Source organism: Lepidochelys kempii, chromosome 21 (assembly GCF_965140265.1).
Source record: "Lepidochelys kempii isolate rLepKem1 chromosome 21, rLepKem1.hap2, whole genome shotgun sequence".
In the NCBI taxonomy this organism is placed as follows: domain Eukaryota; kingdom Metazoa; phylum Chordata; order Testudines; family Cheloniidae; genus Lepidochelys; species Lepidochelys kempii.
This window is the reverse complement of record NC_133276.1, coordinates 10,813,234-10,829,813: the sequence shown is the minus strand read 5'-3', so window position 1 is coordinate 10,829,813 and position 16,580 is coordinate 10,813,234. Positions and strand designations below refer to the sequence as shown.

At 52.9% G+C, this 16,580-nt stretch overlaps 1 protein-coding gene across 5 annotated transcripts in view; it reads right to left on the bottom strand.

Moving 5' to 3' along the window:
* PACSIN1 (protein kinase C and casein kinase substrate in neurons 1) overlaps positions 1-16,580 on the bottom strand; it is a 60,521-nt gene that overhangs the window by 26,341 nt on the left and 17,600 nt on the right. For 2 of the 5 annotated variants that reach the window (XM_073319467.1, XM_073319463.1), the window contains exon 2: positions 10,627-16,310. The exons of 2 other annotated variants lie outside the window; for them this stretch is intronic. The gene's annotated coding sequence lies outside the window, so the exon portion shown is untranslated. The remainder of the gene's footprint in view (positions 1-10,626; positions 16,311-16,580) is intronic. One more of the 5 variants, XM_073319465.1, reaches the window with a different exon arrangement.

Genomic DNA, 16,580 nt, shown 5'->3' with positions numbered 1-16,580 from the left:
AGGAAGGAAAGCAGGAGGAGCTGTTAATTGGATGTGCTATCCTCCTTAGCATCTGCACATTACGTGCACGAGTTTCCCCACTGCGGTACAGTGCCCCAGTCAGCACCAATTTGCTGTGTGCTGGCTGCCGGGTGCAATCTTTATGGCAACATGATTCATCTGCAAGTGAGAAGGAGGGAGGGAGAGAGAGAAGCAGCAGCGCAGGAGAGGAAGAGGAGGAAGTGAGGGCGGCCAGGGGAATTGTGTGACTACATCCCTGCCTGCTACACTCAACAATAGCCCCTTGGCCAGAAGGAAGGAGTGAAGAAACAAAAGAGTGCGGAAACACCGAGAGGGAGAAGGGAAATGTACCAGGAGAGATGGGAAGGAACCAGGAGACAGAGAGTCAAGCTACGTCTACACTGCAGGTCATGTATAGCTACACGCTGCAGGGGAAAGCTGGCTGTGTCCACACTGCAGTGTGTAGCTACCCGTGTCAGTGAAAGGCTCTGGTGAGGAGAGGCAGCGGGGAAAGGCTCCAGTAGCCAGGAGGCAGCAGGACCCTACTAAATGGATGGGGAGGCACGGCTCGGGTGAGTAATGAGCCATATAGGGTATATACCTGGGTACATACCCACAGGCTTCAGGCATGTCGTTACTCACCTAAGCCGTGCCTCGCCACCAACACGGCTATTTATACCCAGGCTGGGGGGCTACCTGTCTACACACCACTGAAAGAAGTGTGCTGTGTAGGTGTATCTTCAGAGAGACATGGACAGATACTGCAATAGCATCCCATATGAATTAGCCACAAGCAGCCCTAGCTGAGGTATCTGATCTGAGTCTTCATTGCCTTCAGCGAGAATAGACCAGGCTTTCCTACAGCAAGGGTCATCAGAGGAGACTGGTAGGAACCGGCACCAGGACCCAGACCAGGCCACAGCTCATACAAGTCAGAGATGGGAGGAAATGACTACATGATTATTATAATGATTTGTTCTGGGGCAGTACCTAGGAACCCCAGTCATGGTCCATGATCCCATGGAATGAGGTCCTGTACAAACGCAGAACAAACCCATACCCAGTTCTCTGACCCACTTATGTGTGTGTCCCTAGCAATGGAGTCCTCTCCACCCCACCCCAGAAGACCAGACCACGTTCTCATAGATGTTCCTAGTCTTTCTCTTCTAAGATCTAGCCTCATTTTCCCTTCTCTTCATTCCATCCTGCGAGTCCTAGTGCCTCTCCCTTTAATCCTAAACTTCTCCCCTTCCCACCGTTGACCCGTTTCCTATAGACAGTTATGTTTCTCCATTAGCCAAGCTCTACGTATTGAGTCAAATCCTTGTCTGCTGTAAGCCCATTAGAGCTGCACCAGAGATGAATTTGGCTCTTTTAGCTTCACAGGGACAGGGACAGATCCTTGGCTGGTGTGAATCAGCAAAACTCCACTTTAACAGAGCTACTACACTGATTTACGTCAGCTGAGGACCTGGCCCTTCATCTCTGCTCATCACGATTCCCCCCCACCACCACCCACTCATTGGTTGCTCTTCTCTGAACTCACTTTCATCCTGGCTGGTATTGCAGCTTGATAACTGAACACAACATTACAGGGGCAGTCTCATCAGAGACATATACCAATGAGCTCCTTCAGTACCTTCTGTCCCCTGGCATGATGCCCCTGCACATGCAGCCCACAAGGAGTCCATGTTGCATTACAAGATCATGTCTCCTACACCGTCCACTATCACCCTTATGTCTCCTTCAGCCTCTCCACTTACAGGCTTCTCCCTCCTTTTTCGTCTCCTTTCTGTGTTTGTTCAGCGCCCGGCACAATGGGACCCTGATCCTGACCGGGGCCCTCAGGCACTACTGCTTCCATTTATCGCCCCACGTGGACTAGTTCTTGCGTTTTCCACGTTGAACCTCACCATATTTCCTGCCTTTATTTCTCTATTCTCTATCCTGTCCTCCTTGGGGCATGTATCTTCTCCCAGAGCTGCATCCCAGGGCCCGATGCTGCAGTTGCTATTGCCATTGTGCGTACTACGGTAGCATCTAGAGGTCCCAGCCGAGATCAGGGCTCCATTGTGTTAGGTTCTGTACATACACATAGTGAGAGACTGAAGAATTTACCGTCTAAAGAGACAAGAAAAGTTGTCACCCCCATTTTACGGAGGGGGAGCTGAGGCTCAGAGAGATTGCCCAGGGCTGTAATGGGAGGCTGTAGCAGACCTGGGATCTGTGGGAAGGTTTGGTGTCAGAAAGAGGGCCGCATATTGAAGCGGGAGTCTATAAGGAGCCTGGCCTTCTAGGAGAGGGAGCAGCGCTTGTCTCCGGGTGGCCGTGAGAGATGGCAGGTCTGCAAGGCTTCTCCGTTTCCGAGCTCTATGAATTATTCATCCGCAGCCGACGCAGAGGATCAAGCAGAGCTGCCTTGATTCAAACCGATGGCCTATGTTTCTGTGGCGGCTGCGACTTTGCAGGCTGCGTTGTCTGCCAGGGCAGCCTGGAGGGGAACGCGGCCCGAGCACCGTCAAGTCGCGCCGTGGCAGACATCGCTCGAGGGGCGCTGGCGTTCCCGCTGCCGCAGCGCTCGCTGCCAGTGTGGGGCTCTGCCCAAGCCAGGTGGGAGCACCACCCGCTTGTCTGGGGGAGCTCCTGTGTGTGTGCGCGTGTTTTGGGGGGGATGCGTGTTGGCAGAAACGCTCTAATGAGCCCCGTGCTTAGCCAGGCACTGTAGCACCCAGCTTGCCATGGGCAGTGCATGCGTACCACAGCTCACATGCTTGGATACAGCCCCTCCCTCCCCCTCAGAGACCTCAAGGGGCAGCTCCCCAGCACAAGGAAGCTGGGGCATTTGTGTGAGCAGGCCTGGCACACTTCACTCCCAAGAGAGCCGCTCCGCGCAGACATGTCACTGCAGTGCTCTGCGTGCAATGCATCCCTTCGCCGGTGCAAAGCCTGGTGTGGGAATGGAGGGAGGAAAAAGATGGATTGCTCCCTCTCCCCCCCGCCCTCCCGGGATCCTGTGGTGGCCGGGGCCTGCCTGAGCCCTGACCTGGTGTAGCGTGGGCACACCCGCTTCCTCTCCTTGTGCAATTGCATTCAGCTGCCCCAGGACCCTGCAGCAGCCAGGGTAGAGCAGAGGTGCCTGATTCGCCGGTCATATCCCTTCCCACCTGGATAGCTCCCTCCATCCCACACGCAGCCTGGAATGCCCCCTGCAACTGGAGGTTCTTTGCTGGGGGTGTTTCCCTGTGGACAGGTTGTTTGTCTGCTCTATCCCGGTGTCCCATGGCCAGAAGCACAACCATGGCCACAAGGGGATGTGACAGCTATTGCTTGTCCCCCTCTGAGCTTGCATTGCCCGTACAGCGCTTTGCATCCCCACACCACAGCTGCTGCCGGCGTTTTACAAGTGCTGGCTGCAATGCCTGGGATGGGGTCGTCAACTCTCAAGAAACTGCCCCTTCTGCAAAGTGGTTTCACCTAGCTGTCCTGACTCCCTCTCACCAGGCAGCACCTGGCATGTGGAAATCAGCCCTGCTCTCAGAAACAGCAGTGTGCACTGCAGGAGATGGTGCGTCGGGGTTCCCCCACAATGGACTGGAGCTGGTGCCAGGGTGGAAGCCAGCATTTCATGCCACTGCTGTCCCTGGGGAGGGCCTGATCCTGTGAGGTGCGGCATGGCCTCAACTCCCACTGAAGTGCAAAGGAGGCAGGCAAGCTGGGCCCTCCTGCTGTCCCTGGACCATCCTCACTGAGAACGACAAAGCCCAGTGCTCACAGTCCACTCTGAACTCTCCCCTTTGTGGGACTCCCTCCTCCCAGTGTCTGGGGAAGGAGCAGTCACGGCCTCCAGTACTGGCCACCCCGTCCCAGCCAGGCATCGGGGAGCAACAGAGACCCTCTGAAGGGAACTGGAGCAGAGGAAAGCAAGCGGAGAGGAGTGGGGGTAGCCTCTGGCTCTGTCGCTAGGGAAATCCACCTTGAACTGCCAGAGAGAGCAGCTGTGAATGATACAGACAAGGAGCAAGCCCATGCACTGCCCAGGGTGGGACTGACTGCAAGCCCCACGCTCCCTGGGCCAGAAAAGGAGCTGGAGTAAGTGTTGCCAGTTCAGGGTGCTTGGGCCCTAGAAGTCCTGTTGCCGAGCTCTGAGGGGAGCCAGTCCAGCCCTGCTCTGTAGAGGGGAAGGCTCTCCAATTACTTTGCAAATGGTTGCCTAGCGAGGTCGGGGAACAGAGAAGGATCCTTATTTCCATTTTACAAAGCGGGAAACTGAAGGTTGCAGAGCTAGAAACAGGTCTCAGGATCCTAACAGGCACCTGCTCTCACCACTTCCCCTCCTCGAAACAGGAAGAGACCCCAGTTATCCTGGTGTCTGTTCCTTACACAAGCCACCAGAGCCAGGAAAAGAACCCAGGAGTCCGGACCATAACCAGCCCCATACCCTAACCTCTCGGCACAAGTTTCAACCAGACCATATCAAAATTCACGAACACAAAGGCGGTGGTGACCAGTGACCATGTCCAGCTGTCAGCGACACCAGGGCACACCTGGAGTGATTGCATGGATGACAAGGGAGTTAGTGGGGGTTCACACTGGTGTATGTGGGAGCAGGATCTGCTCCCGGCTCTCATGGGGGAGCTGCAATTTTTCTCTCCCTGTTGGCTCTTCCCGCGCTGCCAATTCTTTAATCGAATCATCAGTTTAGGGAATTGGGGCAGAATTTCTGTGTGAGATTAGCGTCCCCGCAGCTCATAGTAGCAGAGTCCTGTCTGCACCCCAGCCACTCTGCATCAGGCCCCTTTATGACCCCACTCAGCCAGGCCAGGAGGAGGGGGTATGGCCCCAGGGCAGACCCCTCAGGGCCACGTATTAGAGAGGCAAAGCTCACGCCAGCGTTGGAGGGGGACTTTGTGCTGGAAAGAGTTCACTGGGGGTTGAGGGGATTGGGATGGGGGGGCTGTACAGAGCTCAGTGCCATGGTGCCCCCCAAGCCCCAGTCCCCTCTGGGCCTACAGATCCACTCTCAACCAGCCCTGGGGGAAAGCAGGTGTTAGTGCATTGGGCCTGTGAGTGCTTGTGATATTGCCCAGCTCTATGCAACCCTTTATGGGGCAGAGATTCAGCCAGGCTGCTCTCCCAAGTCTTCTCCAAACCTTTGGAGCCAGGTTGCCTCCAAGGTTCGCGGGGCCCTACATGAAATAACCAGTGCAGAGGCCCATCCAGTCCTTCCCTGCTTATCCAGCGCCAGCCACTCTGCACACCTTGCACCCTGCCCCCTGCCTGCCACCCCCTCCGACTCCACGACATGGGTTCCCCCAGCCTCCAAACGGACCAGGAAGACGGGAGAGGGAGCTTAGCCTTGATTTGCCAAGCCGGGTAGTCTCTGGGGAGGCCAACTGACTGGGACAGAAGGCGGGAAGTCGGGTTTTCCTGCCTGGCTCCAGAAGCTGGGGCACAGGAATGCCTGGGCCTCCCTGCTATACTGCTGCAAGGAGACAGCAGGGCAGGGGTGACTCCCCCACCTTGTCTTAGGGTGAGAGAGAAGCTCATTACAAAAACCCCTGCAGTGGCCCAGCATGGCCCTTGCGGCTCCAAGGAGGAACCAACCTCTGGAAGAATGAGTCTGTCTCACCCGTGGGCCGTGTACCCCATAGGGGAATGAGGAAAGAAAGGAGAAGAGGGCTGCACGGATGGAGGATGGTTATTGCTTGGGGTCCTGGGTTGGAAGCAGAAACGCAGCCACCGTGCACGTGAGGGTGGATGATTTTTAATGCCTTGGGGAGGGGGGCAGGGCAGAGCTATTGCTTATGGGGACTGGCAGGTTTCTAAGCTCTTCAAGCCTTTTAATCCCCTGCTTGATCACTAGTTAAATGCACCCACTGGGTTTGAGATCATAGTGTGTTCGCTACGAGGTCTGGGGCCAGCTTGTTTGCTAGTGGGGCTGTGACTGAAGCACGTTTGCTGTTGGGTTTGTGATCACAGCATGTTTGTTACTGGTTTGCCATCAGGGTCTGTGAGGACCATGCGTTATGTGATTTAGCATTCGCTGCTGGGTCACTACTGAGCCTGTGATTTACCCTGTCTTCCTTAATGGGTTACCATCAGCACTGTGATTATAATGTGTCGCTGTTGAGACATAGCTGCAGTCCAGGCTTGGGGGGTGTGTGTGTGTGTGTGCAAATGTCAGCTTGCCAGCTCTATCGCTGAAGAGAGGGAGTGCGGTTTAGCTGGAAGGATCCTGGTGCTGTGTCTTCTACATGTGACCGGGTGGCTGAGACTCAGGGATGGAGGGCATTCAGCAGCGTCAGCGAGAGGCTTTAACAGCAAACGAATGGGGCAGGGGACTGATTGAAAGAGGCAGCCCTCTGCCTACGTCTCTCTCCTGCCTGCGGGCACAGCTGTGCTCCCGGGGGGGATGTTCGCAAGGCTGGCACCACCCAGGTGACGATGTGCCCTGCCCGCAGAGCCCTTGTGTTGTCTGTATCACACATGGAATGACTCGCCCCTGTGGGGGGGGATGAGCCGGGAGCTCCCAGGGGCGGGTTGAGTAACTGTGCCGGGGAGCAGAGACTCCCCATCTCAGTTAGCAGAGAACCAGCCTTGGGGGTGCCTGGGGCGATGCCTGCTTGCGATCCCTGTGGCTGCTGCAGAGGGCACGGGAATTCTGGGTCCTCTCCGGTTTCTGGCGGAAGAAGCACTTGGTGTGACGGGTCCCCAGCAGTCTACGGGCAATCCTGCTGCGGTGGGACGAGTTCATGTTATGGGGGCGGGATCCACACTGGAAAATGGGGTTCCTCCCAGCTCAGGAGGTTGGCAGGCCAGGGATGAGGTACCCAGAGCTAGTGGGGAAAGGGAAGGGCACGAGGAGGTGTTTGGGGTATTAACAGCCCACACACAGATCCCTGGGTGAAGGCTACTGACCCCCATCGATTAACTACGGGCCCAACAGCTCTTCCAGCTCCATTTCCTGTGTAGCAGGCTGGGTGGGATGGGCCAGAACCAGGGATAAATAAACCCCCGGGAGGCAAATGGTGGGGCATCTTCCCTAGTTTACAGGTGCCGCCTCTCTGCCTGTCTTGGGTGTCTGAAGGAACAATCAGATCTTGCTTCTGATGCTCTCACAGCATCCTCAGCTGAGATTGGCAGAAACCGCCAGCCAATTCTGCTGAGACTTCCACACTCCCAAATCAGGTTTCAGAGTAGCAGCCGTGTTAGTCTGTGTTTGCAAAAAGAAAAGGAATACTAACCGCTATTAACCTTCTGGCACACGCTGGGCTGAAGGGGCTGCAGAGCCTCCCAAGGGCAAAGTGAAGACCCTCCTCCTGCAGAGCGCTCTGCCAGCCAGAACAGTGCATAAGAGACTGTGCCATGGGGCTTCCCCCCCGCCCCGCCCCAATGGAGGGGGAACGCATGCAGAGCAGGGGGAAGAGTGCAGATCAAGCCTCTGCTACTGGGCCCAGCTTCCTGGCTGGAAGGCACTAGCCTGAGTGGAATGGGGTAGCACCAGCCTCCGACTGGCTCATAGGAAAAGTCTCAAGGCAGCCTCCTGCAAGGAAAGTACTTTGCCCCTGCTGTGCAGGGAGGAGCCATGAGCCTGGCTGAAGGGGGCAGCAGCCTGTTCCTGCAGATTGAGGCAGAGCATGGGGCCAAGCTTTCTGCCTGGGGAGAAGGCACCACAGGCACAGACACCCTTCAACCTGCGTATGGGGGTTCTAATGCAATGGGATCTGGACCTGAGCCCTTCCCCACTCCAGTTCTCATGCTTCAGGGCACATGAGGATCACTGACAAGGGTCAGGAAGAAACTCCCACCCTCTCCAGGCACTCCGGGGAGCTTATGCTTTTCTCCGGCACTGTCCGGGAGGTAAGAACAGATGGATAGTTCTTGAGTTCCTGTTAGAGATGGGCTCGGCCCATGAACTCTGCAGGTATCACCGAGCAAGGGAGGATAGATGTGCACAGATCACAGTCAGTGCTGCAGGACGAGATGGGCAGCAACAGCCCAGCAGCGGGGCACTGACCCCAACTGCTCCCATCAAATCACAAGCAATTATAAGCACCTCAACGTTCAGTGTTGGGATTATTACTTTTATTTATTTTGTCCAGTAGCGCCCCGGAGCCCCAGTCACAGCCCAGAACCCCACTGTGCTAGGCGCTGTCCAAACACAGAACAAAAAGACGTCCCCACAGAGCTTACAATCTAAATATAAAACAAGAGACGACAAATAGACATGGGATTTAGCTCAGGCCCATCTCTAGTTCTACCTGATTATGTGACTATTAAATTGGGAAGGGCAGAATGGGAAGCAGTAACTTGTGACCCAAGAGTAGGGACACGGAGGAACGTCTGACCCTTGTAATGGGGGGGCAAGCACGGGAGAGTGAGTGTGACAGTGGTTCCCCAGCTAAGTAGTGGTAAGGACCACTGTCAGGAATCAACACCTGCAGCACAGCCAGTCGCTAACGAACACAGCTGGCCAGTACTAGGCTGTCTGATTGGCTAAACCACCTGATTGGTTGGAAGAGTCAACAGACCATCTCTTAAGCACTAGTCCAGCAGCAGTGCCCTAGTTGCTTAAAGCATCTAGCTGCTCATGCCTACGATAGCTCCTAGACATGCCAGTTCAGCCTTGCTTCGCTCCAGGTAACATAGTCCTGACCCTTGGCTCTGATTCCTGACTTTGGCTCTGGCATCTGACTCTGGTTAAGACCCTTGACTCTAATGCAGGACTTCTGACTCTAAACCTTAGGCATGACTGCCTATGTCCCAGTCACTGACACCCCCTGTAACAAACTGCTTTATAAACCACAACTACACATGGACATGGGAATAGAACCTGGTCCTTCTGCTCCAAAAACACAAGCCTGTACCATCTGAGATCTCTTAGATTGTACCATGTGGTCCACCCAGTCACTAGATACCAACATCATGCATTTATATACACAACTAGTGCATTACAGTCCCCTGTGCCAGTACCCTACTTTCCCTTCCCATCACCCCAGCCCCCCCTTGTTTGGTCCTCACAATATTTAATCCTGCGGATCACTAGCAAGACCTCCACACAGTCATGATATATGGAGTAGCAGATCTCCTTAAATAGATGGTGTTTATTAGAGAAAACTGCAACAGACATGAACAGGCTTCCACACTGCTTAAGCTCCAGCTCAGTCTGTGTTGTTTACTAGAATCTGCATTCCATGGGGCGCTCTAGCCAGCACATGGTGACCTCTAGTGGCTTCCATATATAATTGCACATAAACACATAACAGAGACCACAGAGAACCTCTGCTAATGAGGCTTCCTTGTTGAAAACTCAAATAAACCCTTTAGTTTTACCCACTGGTTAAACTCAAAACATCACACAGACAAATTGTGGTGATGACCCCAGTGCCTGCGACTTGGCTATATGGGATCCAAATACTTCATTTGTTAGTTAAATATATGAACTCAAGAAGAAATGCTAATTTGCTCCATGCTGTTGCCTTTTAGTTACTTGGTGGTTCCCAGCAGGATCTTCATTAAGAGCTTTAGAAATTAGAAACAAACAATTGTCTTAAGGAACAAGTGAAAAATGGTCCTTGCCAGATAGTTTGTCTTGGATTTAGGCTTTGTAAAATGATACCGTTTTGTTGGGCTTTAATATTACATAGAAACATTTGAATTACTTTAACTGAAAACTGGGTGTACGTATACGTATGTACACTACGGCATTGGGTTAGCCTACAAGCAGCAGAGAGGAAGGATGAGCTTTGTGGTTAAAACACTGGATTGGGACTCAGTAGGTCTAGGTTCAATTCCTAGCTCTGCCACAGCCTCCGTGAGCAAGTTATTTGGGGCTGGACTTTCAAAAGAGTGGAGTATGCCAGGTGCTAAGCAAGTGGAAATCTGGCCCTAAATCTTTGTACCTGTTCCCCATCTTTAAAATGGGGCTAATATTTCCTTTCTCCCACCCTCTGTCTGTTTTGTTCACTTAGACTGGAAACTCTTCAATCAGGGACTGTCTCACGATGTGTACGTACAGAACCTAGCGAGATGAGGTCCTGATGTCATTTGTGTGGCCTCTAGATGCTACTGTAATACAAACAATACCGAAAGCAAGTGAAGTTGACTAGAAACAAAGGCGAAACTGATCAGCTGAGTTTAATGGTTCAACTGAGTGGGGCGCAGAAAACAGGCAAACAGCACAACCGGTTAAAAAGTCCATTGGCCTCTTTGAACACTCAAACACTCTTGGTAACACAGGGCAGGGTGAAAGTCACTACGGCACTCTGGAAACCTGTACCTGTAGCTCTAAACGTGATTTTTATCCTGTTTAAATACAGGCTGTCTCAGAAAGAAACCAGCCGGCGTATTCATGAATAAAACCCACTTCCAACTCATGCTGTACAGGTGCAAACATACAACATGGGTTAACCTCCACCGTGTGGGCACGCACTCCTGTGTTTCTTGTCGCTCTGTCAACAGATGGAAAGGCATCCGTGGGTGAGATAATGATACTAACAAGGGTGGTGGCAGGGTTTGTAGGCACCCAGAAGATGCTCAACAGTGAAGGATTTTGACTAGGGATAGGCTGATTCACATTAAAGTAGCAGCAGCTCCGTTCTCCATCGAAAATTCAAACTGACTCACCTAAGGGTGGGAAAGGTTGGGTCAGTCCTTGCTATTTCCCCTGCTCCCTGCTGCTGCACTTCCTGGTTCTTGTGGGACTTCTTGACGCAGTGTCGCAGACCCTGGAGATTCCCATCAAACACCTGGGTCCAATCACTCCGTCAAGTCGGGGGGCGGGGGGGAGGGACAAATGCAGAGGTCTGGGCTGGAATCTGCCGTGACTGTGGCACAGAGAGGCAATGCCAACCCTGAGAAGGGGATAAGCTTTTGTGAGCTACAGCTGAGCTGTAGCTCGCGAAAGCTCATGCTCAGATAAATTGGTTCGTCTCTAAGGTGCCACAAGTCCTCCTTTTCTTTTTGCGAATACAGACTAACACGGCTGCTACTCTGAAACCTGAGAAGGGGAGTCACTGGCAACCAGTGCAGAGGCCTCTGCTGGGAGCAGGGCTTGTAGCCATCCGCCCTGGGCTTATGGCCTAGGGAGCACCGAGTCATGCCAGAGTTGGCCGTCCAGCCTTCCTAGACGTTAGGCTGTGCCCATGGCCCTGCTGTACACCCATCTCTTGGCTTGCTGTCCAGGACTCCTCTGGGTTCTGGGATTCCTGGTGGGCTTTCCCCTCATCACTGTTCCACTGACTACTGGAACCCTAGCTCCAGCTCTTAGCACCCCTCCCTTGGGAGGAGTATCACTATGGTTCACAGCTGCTTTACTCTGAGTGACCTGCCTGGTAAAACAGGTAAGCTGGAATTATAGCCCTGTTCCCTTCCTCACTTCCCATGGCCACCCTGTCTGTTTGGCTCCCCACATACTGGTGCTGTGTATCAGGTGACCTGGAGCCCAAGCCCATTGAGGGCCATGGACTCTGGATCAGGAACAGTTAGGGGCTCATCTAAACCCACAAGAGGTTTGCTCAGCACTGGCTTTGGCCCTCCATTTTCATATTTCAGTGTGGGACTCTTCAGTCTTACGGCATTATCCACAGCCTAATGAAAGCAATGGGCTGTGATGCAGGTCCTTTAGGAGCAAGGAGATGCACTGCCCGTTCTAGTCTCCCCAAAGACTCTCGTGGTGAGAGACTGCCCATGCCAGCATCTCTGCCTTTCTGAGAACTCCCCGCCTGGGCTCACGAAGCCAGGGAAGAGCTATGTGTCAGCGGTTCCATCATGCTGGCTGACAGCTGGCAAATGAGCTAAATGGCCCTATGTGTAGTGACTTCCACAAGACGAAACCTAAATCTGAGCAGTGAAATGGCACGAGCAATGGGAGGGGGAGAGAGCCCAACAAGGCAGCGGAGAATAAAACAGGGAAAGAGGAAGATGGAGGCTGGGAGTTAAAGGATAAATCAACCCCACTGTCCCATTCTCCCTCCCCACCTCTGGCCATCTGCTTCTAGTGCTCAGAGCCTGCTCTGAAGCTGCCAGGCTGAGCAGAGAGCCATGGGCTTCAATGTGGGGTAGAAACAGCTCACAGTACCCTGTGCACGGAGTCAGTAGTGAGCCCCCTGCCCCAGCATGATGCTGTGCTGCTCGGAGTTCATTCTGAACCCAGGGCTCCACAAAGTCCTAGAGGATGCTGAACTGCTGGAGGTGTCTCAAAAACAAATCCTGGCCCCTTGTCTCTATGCCATTTTCAAGAGCAGGGTTAACCTGGCATCCTGGTCCCCTTCCAGTGTGTTCAATGATCTACATTCTCCCTCCAGTTTCAAATGGGCAGATCATTCTTGGCCCCTCCCTATGCACTGTTGTGTGGTGTTGCTGTGTCCTGTTAAACAGCTGCTGTGCCCCACCCCAGAGGTGGGTGACAGATTCCTACATGTATGGTCATTCCTGCAGCTGATCGTCTCTAAGTCTATGGGAATTCTGTGCGTACAACAATTTCAGGATTGGGATTGCGGTTGCCCAGGTCCCTGGGGATCCTTCTGGTGAAGGGTGCTCTATGAATACAAAGGGGTTTATAACAAGCTGGCTGAGTCATCCTATCCTTTTAGCAGGCGTTGATCGTGTTGGGAAAAGATTTAGTGGGTCGGCTGACACAGAGGCAGGTGGCTCTATATGCCACTTGTATATAAGGCAGATAGAAGAGGGTCTCTGAGAGAGGGGACCTAGGATGTGGGCTGAGTAACCTCAAGAGAGAAGCAACCAAGCCTGGGTGAAGGTCTGAGCAGAGCTTTTCCGTCTAACTGCTAATTAAGCCAAAGCCTAGGAAGGAGGTGAGTTTGGACGCTATGTACCATGAAGGATTTGCTTTGGAGCAGGTTGGGAAAGGGACCTGCTCACAGTTGTATCCTTGGGACCCAACCTGCTCCTTTTGGAGTTAATGGAAAAACTTCTCCTACCTTCAATAAAGGCAGGATTTGGCCCTGTTATTACTATACGTGCACACCAGTGAAAACTGTCCCAATGTTAGGGGCAGGGCGGGGGAGAAGCAGGGTGTGGAAATCCACTTAGGTACCATGCATTTCTCTGAAGAGAGTTCACATAGTGAGAATATATAGGGCCAGATTCTGGGGTGGTGCAAATCACCATCGTTCCACAGAAGTCAATGGAGCTAGGCTGACTTACACCATGTGTCCCTTGGAAGCTATGCAGATGTCAGCAAAGAGCAATGAAAACAAGCCTGATTTACAAGGCACTGAATGTGGGAGACTTGGCAAAGGTTGGGCTTTGTTCTCCAGGCCAGGGCTCTCGGTTTGATTAGCTAAATGAAAAACCTAGAGGGAGGGGGGGCAGAGTTATAACCACTGGAGTGATCAACATGGACTGACAAGGAAGGGGCTTGAGGTGCAGCTTTTCTGTTAATGGGATTAATTCACGAGCATCCCCAGAGCATCCCTTCTCCCCTATCACCCTAAGTGAATTTCAATGGCCAGACTGCGGCTGGTTTCTTTGGTGTGGTTTTCCTTTTTATGCCGGTGAAAGCCTGGAGGGTCGGATTCTCCCATCACAGAACCAGGTACAGCATGGGCAGCATCAGGGCACGCTTCCCCAGTGCGGCCTTGCCAATGCACTTTGACTTGAAAGGGATCACCAGGGGCAATCTGCTGAAACTGCTGACAAAGAGGCTAATTAAAGTTAAATGAACCCACGGCAGTCTGATAGGACCCACTAGAATTGCACCAAGGAGCATGTCTTCATCATGGGAACTTCATTGTGTCCCTATCCCAGGTGATCACTTTCATGATGGCAGGGTTTGTGAGGCACAGAGAATTCCCTAAGCTATAGCACTCTCTAAAGAGATTTCCAGCTGTTTCCATGAGATCCATGTACCCTAGTTCCAGGTGGGAGGATTGTGACATTAAATCTCGTGTTTGTGCATTCACATACACCCACCCCACACTCTGCATCACTGGAAGCAATGCCACAAGCTCAGCATGGTAACAACAAGAATTTTCTTAAACTCCTGGAGGCCACAAAACATTTTTACTTTTTGCACACTCTAAAAGAAAATCCATCTTCTCCTTGCTCTCCCCGGGGTTAAGCATTATTGTTGAGAACACAGGAGACCTACCACCGCTTTCTTCCAGGGACCTCAGAGCTCTTTGCAATCTTTCCATAAATGTGCATGGCACTTCACAGATCAAAGAAAGACAAGGTCTCTGTCCAGAGGAACTTACAGTCTAAGTGATGATGAGATGCACCAGAGATGTGCACAGACACTCGGGGTGAGGGCTGCAGAGAAATGAAGTAGTATTGCCAAACCCAAACATGAGTCAGGCCCCCCAAAAATGAGACCAACTTAAAAATCACAAGATTTAGGAAAACAAACATGTGGTTTCTGGTTATTTGTCTTCTGGTTTCTGAGACTTTAAGGGTCATGTTTTCAAGCTTTTCTCAGCAACCAGGAGGGCTAAACACTTACTTTTCATTGTAAAATAAGCTAAGAGTTTCAAGAAATCATATGACTCCAGCAGCTGGGGGTTTTAAATCAATCACCAAATACCGTGAAACTTGTGATAAAATTGAGAGTTGGCAACACTGTGGTGGTTCTGGATGTATAATAGTAATACCTAGCTCTTGTACTGCACTTTTTTCGTTAGTAAATCTCAAAGCACTTTACAAAGTATCAGTTTCCTCGTTTTCCAGATAGGAAAACTGAGGCACGGAGATGGGACTTGCTCAAGGTCACCCAGCAGGTTAGTGGCAGACCAAGGGATAGAGCGCAGGTCTCCTGAGGCCCCGTCCAATGCTTTATCCACTAGGCCACATTATCACAGCTTGGAGTTTCTCTTTTTACCTTCCTTCATGCACACAGACTCAGAGGGTTTGGTGTCCCCACCAGGAAAGTGTGCCTGACTCTGCTCTCGCTGCCCCCCAGTGGAAACCTGTGGCCTCACTCCTCATTTACACCAGCGTAAGGGTGAGGGGAATCAGGCCCACCATTTCAAAGAGAGATTGGAGGCACAGCAGATCAAGTCAGGAAGGGGAGGTGGGTGCCCAGGAGCAGGGGGACAGGTGGAAGATGGTGCTGAGGTGGGTGGAAGGAGAATACTGCGGGGTGGTTAATTTAGCTGCTTTTCTGTGGAGTGAAAGGATTGAATGGGGAGTCGAAGGAGACGAGGTCAGGGAGTGAGAAGGGGATGCATTCTGTTGGGCGTTGCAGGTTAGGACAAGGGCCATGGTGATTGGAAAGCAGCGTAAGGATTTGAGATGGGGCTGGAAGTTGTCAGAACTGCCTTCCAGATGGGCTGGGGTTGGGAAAGCCAGGGCAGGCAGGAGGCTGCAGTAGTGGAGATGAAAGACAGATCAGGGCTTGGACTAGGGTTTTGTTTGACAAAGCCTGGGCAGGACGGGATTTTGTGTAGGAATCTGGTGCTGATGGTGTTAGTGTGGGAGGGAAAGGGGGGGAAAGGTGAAGAGTGCTGTGAGTCTGAAGGAACAGGGATGATAGTAGCTTTGCTAGTAGAGATGGGGAAGGAGGGGCAGGTTTAGGGGCCAGGGTTCGGTTAATCCTCACAAACCCCTGTGACAGAGGGAAGTATCTCTGTGTTATAGATGGGGAAACTGAGGCACTGAGCAGTGACATGACTGGCCCGTGGTCACACAGCGAGTCAGTGGCAGGGCGAGAAGCAGCTTGAGAGGATCCCAGCTTGCTCTCACCACCCTTCCAGACCCGTGAATTGGAGCCCGGAGACCCTCCTCTGTAAGCACCTGGCCTATTCCCTCCTCTCTAGGATGCCGCAGTCAGGACAGGCCCCCCGTTCCGATTAGTCCATCCCAGGGCTCTCCCTTCTCTGTGTGGCGCGGGAATGAACATGGTCACTGTAATGGGGACCTTCCATTTGTTCAGCTTCAGTGCAGCCGGCTGAACACCCAGGGCCTTCTGGGTAACACTGTGTCCTGCCCTCTGGGCTTCACACCAGCTCCGCTTCCCAGATGTGGCCTCTTGCTCCCTGGGCCAGCCTGGCAAGGGCTGGGAAGTGCTGTTGGCAGAGCCAGCCCGCTCTGCCCTGGCAGGGGACCTCACTACTCATTGCAACCCCTGCTGGCTGCTTGAGGGGTGACGACCAGCTCAGAGAGGGCGGCTACCAAACCTTCCTTGGCCAGAGGCTGCTGGCTGGGATGGGTTCAGAGAGGATTGAGGGGCATGGTTAAAAGGAAGGCAGGGTGCAGGAAGAGCTGTAAGGGATGAAGGTAACTGCGGGGGGGGGGTATGTGTGGAAATGAAGGAGGGATGTGTCTTCTACAGAAGATAGTGCAGCGAGAGCCTGAGTAGAGAGATCAGTATCACAGCAAAATATTTATCATTATAATTGGGAATACCAGCCACTGCACCACCCACCCTCAGGGAGAGAAACCAGGAGCCCTCCGAGCATCTTCCTACCAGGTGCCAGACCAGATCCCCCCTCCCCAGGGCTGCAAGCTGCTCCATCTCCTCTTAGGACCCGCTCTCTCCCATCCCTTCCCCGGGAACACGCTTTTGGGAAGCTGAGCGGGGCGGGGGGGGGGGGATCTGACCTTAGCAGGTTTCCTTGCCC